Genomic DNA, 11,091 nt, shown 5'->3' on the forward strand with positions numbered 1-11,091 from the left:
AGTTTTCTTCTCTACCATATCATTTTTCATACATACTCATCTCATTGCTACATATTTAATTGTTTTTTGTGTCGTGAATTACTGAGTAAAAATTTGCCATCTTTAGTGTTTTAACCTTGACACACTGTCACCCCACTGAGAACAAAGCAGGAGAAATAAATCCACTGCTAAGCTCCCAAAGTTGCTACAGTAATTATGAGCGCACATGAACAGGTTTATAATAACGAGCTTAAAAGAACTGAGCCACATCAGGTATTAACAGAAAACCTGCCAGTGCAGCTGCATAGAAAAACAGGGAATAACTTTACTGTATCTTAATAGGAATAAATTATTTCACACCATAATGAGCCATTTGGAATGTAAAGTTTGCATTTTATTGAATAGGAATATTAAGACTAATCTTGACTGGGCATTAATCTCTTTGTTAAAGATTTCCAACCAGGAGTTCAAATCCCCAAAAGTTGGAACTGTCTGCAGAAAAAACTGACCCAAGAAGATGAATGAAGGGCTAATTTAGGATGTGGCAATTAAACAGATGCCTTTACTGAATATCTGGTATGTTTAATACTAAGAATGAGACGCATGCATATGTAATGTGTAAACAGACATTCATGCAATTAAAAACAGGCAAAATCCCCAGAGCTCCATCCACATAGCACATGTGGCTACTGTAGCTAAATGGCAATGAAGAAAGTTTCAGGAGGAAATGTTAATTAGTGAAGCTGATTTCCATTCTCTCTGGACTTGTGGGATTTGTGGTGAAGATCTGAAGATTACAACCACAACAAATCCCCACTGAGAATAATCCATCCCTGCACTTTTTCTATCAGACAGAAGAACATCATCAATTAGCCATAGATGCGTGGCGAACTGCGACTGAAAGGAGGAGAAACTAAAGTTTACAAGTAGAGAGCAAAGTAACTAAATTGGAACTAACAATAGTGGAAACAACAGTTTTCTTCTTATTATACATGTTTTCCCATTTAAGTGTGCAGCACGCTATAGCTGTTGTAGAAAACACTGCAGTGAATGGAAGCAGCAGAAAGTCTCAGTTTCCTCAACGGTGACATAGCTGTCCAAATGCTGCTTCAAAGACAGTTTTTCTTCTGTGTAGGTTGTTGCAGACGATCAGATGAACATACAATTACAGGAAAGGTAAAACTGATGAAAAATGAATAAAAGACAAAAAGAAGAAAAAAAACACTAAACTAAAACATTTCAGGATCAGAGAGGGTCCTAAAACTCCTAATAGGTTGTTTTAAGTTCAATGCATTTTTGTACCTTTTATTGCAATTGCTGCAACATACTAATGGAGAAATGATTTGGCAGGGTGCGTGAAGAAATGTGGGGGGTTTTTGTCTTCCCAGAACTCTGAGCTACAGGAAAACCTTAGAAGTTGGATGAATGATCATAGCAAACATTTAGTCTTGGACTGTCTTTATTAACTTGCCCTACATTCATTAAATTAAACAGATGTTTTATATTTCTCACCATTTTGCTAGCTAAAAGACTTGGAAACTAAAAGAAATCACCTAGTAGAAGGTGTTTGAAGAAGATACACTCTGTTGATGCAAAAGAAATAAAGACTAGCTCAGCCTGAAATCAGTTTGTCGGATCAGTTTGTCATCAGAATAAAGCACAAATACTGTTGTTGCAGGGCTTATGTTAGCTGTTTTCAGTTTTTGATCTTGGCAAACATGGACAGCAAAAACAAGATTTTACTTCCTTCAAAAGCAGAATCTTAAATGGATAGGTTTCAACTGATGTTGAGTCATTTCATTCTTTCAGAAATTGTTTTTAGTAGTTGGTTCTACTAGTGGACAGCAGATACTTTATCAAGAAGCAGACACCTGACTGCGGCAGAAAAGAATCAAAAGGGAAGGAAGCAGACCTGGAGCTGTCAGGAGATCAGATGGAGGAGGATTCATCTTTTAACAGCCCTGAGTTACAGCAAATCCTCTGTCACGATGCTTGAAAAAACATTTCAGAACATGCTTCATCTGTTCTTCCTGCTGCAGTTCAATGTGCACACACCCATCCTGGAGGACAATGCAGATAACAACGCATCGCAGCCATGGATTTCTGTGGTTTATAAAAGACAAGAAAAGTAAAACGTTAGCAAACTCAAAGCAAGATCACTAATGGTTTCTGATTCTGCAGTTTCAGACTTTTCTCTGCCTAGCCTTCAGACTGTACAAAAAAATCTATTACTTCTATAGCAAGATTTTTTAAAAAAAAATCTAAAGCCGTGGACAGTTGTTTTCGTGACTCAGACAAATATCTCCTTTAGAGGCATTTTTTTTTCACGCTCTGTAGCATTTACCAGATGTCTCTTTCAGTCTGATATCAAAGGAACAACAACAGGCTCTGCCTGCAAGACACTTCAGGAGGAGCAGTTGACAGCTTCAAAGGCTCCCTGCTGCAGTGGACAAGTAAATACTTGAGAGGTTAAAACGGAGGAATCTAATTCTATAAGAAAAACACCTTTTTCAGAGAGTGCTATAGAAACAGCCTGAGCTTTAAATACTTTCTAAGATGTGGCTCTCAAAAGAAAGTGATGTGCATGTGATTTCAGACTCAGATGAATCCCCTTGTTTAATCAGGAAAAAAAGGCAATATGAATTGTCCACACACTTAGGATCCCTCATTTCAGTAAGCAGTCCCAAATTAAAACTAAGAGGTTCCCAATATGCTGATATGACTGACCAGAAAGCTCTAGTTATGCCTTTAAAAAAACCGTTATGGTTATTTTATTGTCTGGTGCCGGGAAGTAAAAAACAACATTGCAATATTTGCTATTATATAATATTCAAATCAACACAAACTTAAAACACAGATGTGAACATTTAAACCAAACCATATGAGCATACAATCACCAATTATGCTTTATTTGACCAAAAAATTATAGAGCACATATTTTATTCCTTAAACACTTTACAGTATAATAAACACCACAGTATAATAAACACGAGTTAGCGTTGTGCAAATTAACTTCCAATGAATGTAAAATATAACCCATGAAACTACTAGCATTTTTGTTAGCTTAAAGCTCATTTGCCTATATATATATATATAAACATATTTCTCCAAAGCCAACAGTCAACATCAACTTACTTCGTTAAGTAATAATCAAACGAAGTAGTTTGAGGTTCATTTAGCTTTCTAGCTTTGACATAGAACCACTTCCGGTTCGTCGTCAAATCACTCCTAGTCCGCCATGTCACTTAAAACGTAAATAAACTATAGAGCCCCCTAGCGGAATGGGAGGAGTGAATGCAACATGCCTCGTAAATTAAAAAGATATTCTAATGAAAATCCAGGGCTTGTTTGGCAGAACGTGATGGAACATGATCTTGGGTCGAACAGCTTTTCATAACGGAAGAGTAATAGCTGAAAGTAGCTGAGTGAATGGTCAGTATGACATTTTTCTGCTCTGGCAGAGTAAAACAGCTTGTGTTGAATAGTTTGGTTAATCTCTAGCTTCTCAGTTTATCTACTATTGAAGGCTACCACTCAGGCAGCACTTCCACTATACAAAGAATATTAAACAGAATACAGCAATGCCTCTTTTCAGCTTTATTATGTAATGTAATGTAGTCTATGATAACAAGTCATTTTACTGAGACAGCTATTTCACAGCAGCTGCATCTAGCAGGTGAGTATGCTATTATAAAACCTGAAGAGCCAGAACGAATCAGCAGCCTTGAAACCTTGATCTCAAACTGGAGAAATAATATTTCTCAATGAATATGCATTATATATATATATATATATATATATATATATATATATATATATATATATATATATATATATATATATATATATATATATATATATATATATATATATATATATATATATATATATATATATATATATATATATGATAATATATATATGTATATATATATATATATATATGTTTTATAATATATATATATATATATATATATATATATATATATATATATATGCCGTAGGCCATGTCAACTAAGTGTCTAGAGATTGCTGAATGAGTCGAGAATAATAATTTTATTTATTTATTTTTTTTGGTCTGAAAACTTTGTGATATAGTCACAATTTCAGTTTAAAACCATACTGTTTTCATCTTCTGGTAACCTGTTTTAAGAGGAATATTTGCTTTCATTTTGCAAAGTGCAGGCCAGGAATGTGTGAATAATCCCTTGATACATTCAGGTACACTGTAACTATGTTTAGTAATATATGTTAATCAACCGTTTCATCAGTAAACATGGTTCTTAGAATATAATTTAAAAAACAACTAAACTGTTGTGAAAAATCTTCTGTGTTGATGAAACATGTGTCATTAAAGCCAGTCACCAGGTTTGTTTACAATGAGTTTGCATGATGCAAGGTTTGGATCAGCGACAATAAAAACAGCTTAAATAAGAAACAGCTCAATATCATGGAAAAGAGAACATCGTCATCAAATATGGAGGAACTTTGGTAGGGATTAGTGTAATATTGATTATGTTTGCTCTTCTTTTGTTGCCTCAGGTCCAAATTCTAAAATAACCAACAAAAGATTTAGAACAGCTATTCAAATATTAGCTTGGATGAGTAAACCAAAGCTAAAACATGCACCATGCTCAACAACAGAATCTCATATTGTCGGAGAGATGTGGAGCTGAAACTCCCTTCAAATGCTGCAGGACACTTTCATCATCCTAAGATAATAATTTCAGCTCTTATCATTGCCTGAAAGGTGCTGTGCTGTGTGCTGGGTAACCATCAGCCACATCTAAGAATAGATTTTATAGCAGCAAAGACGGTAGGGTGAAAAATGAGAAATGGTTTTCATTTATTTTCTCCATGGGTCTTTTGTTGCTCTGAGAAGAAAACAAACCGACTTGGGTTGGACTGTAATCATAAATGTTCTATGTGAGAGCGTAGAGGCCATCTTTTTCCTGAGTGCGCTCTGTGAGGGAGCATACTAATTCCTCAGTGGGATCTCTGCTAGAGATAAAACTCCTGTGCATGTTTAATCCTGGAGAAGAAATGATTGTGTTCATCCATGCATAACAAAATCAATCTTCTAATTCAAATAAATGAGGACTTGTAGATGTGTGTGTGATTGTCAAAAAAGTGACAATTAATGCTTTGGATGTTTCTCATGAAGAAAACCAGTAAAAATAAATATGTATTACCAGGCAGCAGAAGTTGCTATGCACTGTTAACATTGTTTTATATTTGCTTTGTTGGCCAACCAAAATGTTAAACCGGACCTGCCTGACAACATGAAGTAGGCTAAAAGATCTTAAAAAGTAAAACTAAGTGAAAACATTTAAAAACATTAAAGAATACACAAGCAAAATCATTGACATATTTCAGTTTTGAACTGGTTCCAAATCCTTTTCTAAGTATGTGACCCACAGTGAGAGACATTATCTAGAAATAGAACAAAAACAGAACAGAAACAAAACAAAGTGCCACAAAACATCTCAATGATTGCCAGAACCTTTGGGGGAAAATGTTTGAATTCATGAGACAAAAATGAAAACTAAAGGTACCTTTAGGTTAGGTGTAAAATGAACACAGCATATCAGCAGCAGATCTTATTTCCTGTCAAAAATGATGGAAGTGTGATGGTGTGGGGTTGGTTTACCGTGAGTTCAGCTCTACCTGTGGACTTAAATCTAACTGGAATGATGTGGTATGACCCTAAGCAGGAAGCAGGCCCAGAACCATAAAATCTGGCAAAATTAGCATAATATTTCCTGGAAACGTTGGCCAAAATTCCTCCTTAGTGATGTAAAAAAAAACATTTTGCAAGTTATCACAAATGCTTGACGGCAGCCATTACAGACAATTCTGCCATATGGAGTTGTTAGGTTTCCACAAAGAACCTGATTGGTGTGGAAAGTCTGTTCCTTTAACACATTAAGTCAACCTTCATAAATTGTGTTATATTAGATGAGAAGTAAACATATTTTGATATTAAAACCAATTTAAATATCTAAAGAAATCCAAACATAAAATAAATCTAGTGTCAGGATTTACAGATGTTTGTTTTGATCCATTCTGAGCTCTGGATTGTTATTTTATTGTTGTTTGTGTATTTCCATGTAGTTTGTTTCTTTGTGTTTCGCTTCTTGTTTCTCAGGTTCGTTCCTCTCTGATTTTGGTTTGTTGTCTTTTGTCAGTGTTTGACTTTCACCTTTTGATTTGTTGATCCCTTTCTCTATCTCTGTCCTTCCCTCTGTCTCTCTGCTCTCATTCTGCCATAGCTGTTCCACAAACTTTTTCCTTTCTTTCTCAACTCTTCTCTAGTTTTCATGTCTTGTCTTATGTAAAACCTTTAAGGTCTTCTAGTTTCTTGCCATTAGGGATTCAGCTCATCTTCAACACTGTCAGTTTGGTCCTTTAGGTCTGCTTAGACAACACGACTCTGTCCCAAAAGTGTACAAAATCATTTTAACAACAAATAACTCAAAGGGCAAGAAAAAAATCCCAGTAAAGCTGCTGCAGCTTTACTGGGATTCAAAATGCAGACAAGTGTAAAACAACATGATGGTTCATTAGTAATGTTTCCATACTTGCACAATTTGACATTTCTAAAATAAATTTGCTTAATGGAAACAAGCCAATTAAAAAAAAAAAAACCCTCTTTTGGCCGTATCAAAATTGATTTCTCAGAATGTTGCACTGTCACAAACCATGAAGAAGAAGATGACAGGAAGTAGGAGGACTGTGACGTGAGGTGGTTTTTTTTAACGATTTGTCATGTGAACAAACTTATTATTGGCAATTTTAACTGTGTTTCTTATTTAAAGGAAATATTTGCAAAATTGTGTGAAATTGCAAAATATTGACAAAGTTTTGTGTACGTTTGTAATGGAAACGCAGCCATTAACTGTAGGAACTGAGACGTCCACTTCATTGAACTTATGTATGCATGAAAAATCCAATTTTTCCCATTAATAAAAGATATATATGTATATTTCTTATCAGTCTCATCTACTAGCAACATATGAGTTGTAATATGGATTTTATAACTAGAGAGTATGCCTCTCTTCCAATTTTCTATACCATATTATATTTTTTATTACGTTTTTTCCATTTTGTTAAAAACCCCAAAACAGAGCCTTTTTACTGCTTTGTAACAGGACAGGTTTAAATTTGCACAGCATGAAAATGCATAATGTGAGCTAAAAGATTAGCCTGGAGTATTCACAAATTCCAAAGTAGAACCTTTACAAACCACAGTAAATTATTTGCACTCTCTGAAAAAGGTTATTAAAAGTTAATGGAGGCGTGTCTTTAGCCTGACTGGTGAGATCGGTGAAACCGTCAGCTGGAAGTGGAATCTGCTCGGACTTTGGACCTGCTCTGCTGTCACTCTTCGTCTTTTCACGTTATCTTCTGGATATTCTCCCACTCCTCCTACATTTATCCTGTCCATTTCTGTCCAGGTTTTCCTTCTCACCCATCCTTCACCTCCGTTCTTATCATTTTCCTAATATAAACCTCTTTATGTTCTCCTCCAGTTTTTAACCTTCGTCTTCACTGCTGTGACTTCCAATCTCTCCTTCGCTTATTTCTCACTTCCTCAGTTCTATCAGGAAATCTCATCATTCATTGCTGCTTCGTCATTTAACCTTCACTTCACACTAGTTAAACCCCTTTTCCCAAATAATTTATTCCCACTTACTTTGCTTTTATCTGCTCCACTCCCCCTTTATTAATTTTTTTTTCAATTTGTTCTGAGTTTATCATGTCCTTCCTGCTCAGCCCTTTGAAATTCCTTCAGTATTTTATCATCTCCCCAGAGCTCTAGGCTAGCTAAATGAAAACTACTCAACAGGCCAGAGAGAGTGCATGAATAAAAAAAGCAATGAAGGCAACAAAACTGCTGCAAGGAGACTCAAAGAATCACAGCTGTAAGGTTGACCTTCAGAGAAGCAAATGTTTGACAATCAACCTGTGATGAGTCTAAAAACTGAGCTGGTTTTAGAGACAAAGCCATCAAAAGGAGTAGATGTCCTAAAAAAAAACCAAAGATCATTCAAACGTGGATCTGGCCTCAAGTGTTCAGATTTTTCAGTGACCTGCTGAGCAACTTTGATAACCTGAATACAGACCGAGGTTCTGAATCCCTACAACATTCTCATAGGCTTTTATTGCTCCTCTCTATCTAAAGATTTGGTAACATAATGTAATCAATTTCAAATCACTCAGATTAGTCTAATTAACCCCTTACTGTGTCAAATACAAAATATTACCATCAAAAACATGAAAAATTACATTAAAATGGTTAAATTTGTGATATTTTGAACAGCAATCAAATACATTTGGTAATAGTGGTGCATATGTGTGGCATTCAGAGTTAGGATATTCAGAACATAATATTTATTTTGTCAAAAATCATCTGTGGCAGGGGAGGCAGAATATAGAAACAGTTTTACAAACTGAGCGACTTATTTTGTGCTGATAGATTTCCAATTGTGAGTCATTGATCTGTTTCCAATCACTCACAATTGGAAACAGATGAATTGTGTTTCAGAAACTTGCTAGAGCTAATCTATATGTAAATAATACTCATTCCATTTCTTCAGTATATGTTTATTTATACTTTATATAAGATTCAAGAAACTACCACACTCTGATTCACAAATCTTTTTGACACATCTGTCCTTGACATACCTGCAACAGAATATGAGATTCATGTTTACTGGTTCCTGTGTTGTGACCCACAACATGGCAGCGAGGATAAAAGGATATGAAATATGATCTTCACAGAAAACCGGGAGAAAGAATCCAGTCCAGGTTATCGTAAATAACCTTTAATATTCTTCACGAATGAATTATATTGATGTTAAATTAGGTTGGGATTGTAGCACAATCACTGCATATTTAAGAAAGCAAGAAGAATTTATTAAAATAAAATGCTCTTTAAAAACATTGTATTGTCCAAGTAACTCCAGAACTACTTCTATTAAAAGTGCATAAAATCCAAAAGGCAACATAAACTAACTTTACAAGTATCTAATATGTATTAGTGGTGAGGCAGACGCTGAGGACAGGCTGGCGTGAAGAAAATGGTGATTTTAATGAAGAAAAACACAAATCCAAAATCCAAGAACCAGGCAGCACAGCTGAGCAGAAGGCTGAGGCTCAACACTGGTAGCAACTGGTACATGAATGGACAGCTAGCCTAACCAGCACAACAGATTAGACAGGTTAGACGAGGACCAGAGGAGGAACAAGGAACACAGGTGGGATTAATTACACAGCAGGTAATCACTGAACCAGACACACCTGGGAACAATCAAGGGGAAGACAGGACAACACAGAGACTTCAGAGACACAGAAACCTAAAATAAACACACAGAAAAACACAAATCCTCACACATATGATATCTGACATCGCCACACAGCCACCTTTTCTATGTTAAAAAGTCAAAACAACATAACATGATATCTGAAGGGATGTTTGAATTTCAGATTTGCATCAGAAATTTTCTACATGCAAATCAGAATTCCCTGCATGTTTTTACAGATAGACCTTTAGCGGTTAGGAGTGTTTCCAGCTTCGATAACTAAATTCTGCATCCCGGGGGGTAAATAATACGACCGAGGTGAAAGTCAAAGTGGCAGATTACGGTGCTCCTCGGATCACAAACGATACATAAATGATACTGACGTGACTGAAACATAAATGATACTGACGTGACTGAAACATAAATGATACTGACGTGACTGAAACATAAATGATACTGACGTGACTGAAACATAAATGATACTGACGTGATGAAACATAAATGATACTGACGTGATGAAACCCAGTCAGATAGTACCGTAAACATTTTCAGTCAGATCTGTATTTTGTGCAAGTGTGTGTCTCTTTGTGTTTTGTGTTGCATGGACCGTTTTCCTAACATACCACGCTGTGGGGACTGACTGCTCTTTGTGTCATCTGGGGTTAAAGGTCAGGTTTAGGACAAAGGTGTGAATTGAGTTTAGATTAGGTTTAAGGTTAGGTGTGTTCTGGTGATGGTTTGGTTACGGATCAGAGAAATGAATGAAAAATAAATGGAAATCAATGCAACGTCTCTGTGACGATAAAACAACCCACCCTGTGTGTGTGTGTGTATTCTTATAAGAAAGAAATAATTTCTCCAGAATCCAGTTTCATCCTTTTTATGCAACTTTGGAGTTCAAAGTAAATTTAAAATGAAGAGCCTTGACTTTGATCTGTGAATACACAAAGACCATGAAGGAGCAGATTAACATTGCATATCAGCTTTTGTAATAATCATGCTGTGATGGAAACTAAAATACTCTAAGCTCAGTTTAAAACATTGGCTGAGGTTTAATAAAGGTACTTTGTTGGTTTTATTAGAGGCTAACTTGAGTTTTCTGAATTCTTTGTTCATCTAAAATTCTCAGAACAGATAAAAGAAAACTCTTACCAAACATAAAACTGGGACACATCGTCATCCTTATTGAGTTCAGAAAGAATGAGAGATTAGAGCAGAGACGTTTCCTGTGGAGTGAAAATAACTTTGTTGTGGGGAGAAAAGAACGCCATGAACACATAAAAGTCTATCGCTGAGTTTCCGGTGCTTACATGGAAGTTTGGACCGTACAGATCACAGACAACCTCACAAATCCAGCAGCTGTGGATCTACACTGAGCTGAGTCATAATAACCGTCAGATATTTCAGACTATCAAAGAGAAGCAGCAAAAGAAAACAAACAGAAACACAGTCACAACGTTTAACAGAACCTCAATACAGAAAGAACAATTCACAGATTTCACAGCCAGATGGACATGGCAGATTTGAGTGTTATCTGCAGTAATCGCATATTGATGTAAAGTTAAGGTAACCAAGGTAACCAGATTAAACCAGTTTGGTAAAAAGAACCCTTTCCTAAAGAAATATGTGGAATGGATTTATAGCTGCTATTAACAGAAGTGTAAAGAATTAAGTTGACATTTATTGAGGTGTTTTTGGGTTGTGTTCTCTGCTCCTACAATAACACAAGTCAACTCTCTGGGAGTAAGATGGACAACAATGTTCTGCCTCCAGTTCACTTTCAGAGAGGAAGCATGACAACCGCTTG

General features: G+C 35.8%; 1 long non-coding RNA gene across 1 annotated transcript; it reads right to left on the reverse strand.

Annotated features, from left to right (window-relative positions):
- Positions 1 to 917: 917 nt before the first annotated feature.
- Positions 918 to 3,177, reverse strand: LOC122831909. The gene is made up of 3 exons (XR_006370787.1): positions 3,115 to 3,177; positions 1,892 to 2,082; positions 918 to 1,106 (listed from the first exon to the last, which is right to left on the reverse strand). It is a non-coding gene; the product is annotated as an uncharacterized LOC122831909 (long non-coding RNA).
- Between the last annotated feature and the right edge of the window lie 7,914 nt (positions 3,178 to 11,091).

The sequence above is a fragment of the Gambusia affinis genome, linkage group LG01, assembly GCF_019740435.1.
Source record: "Gambusia affinis linkage group LG01, SWU_Gaff_1.0, whole genome shotgun sequence".
Taxonomy (NCBI): Eukaryota; Metazoa; Chordata; class Actinopteri; order Cyprinodontiformes; family Poeciliidae; genus Gambusia; species Gambusia affinis.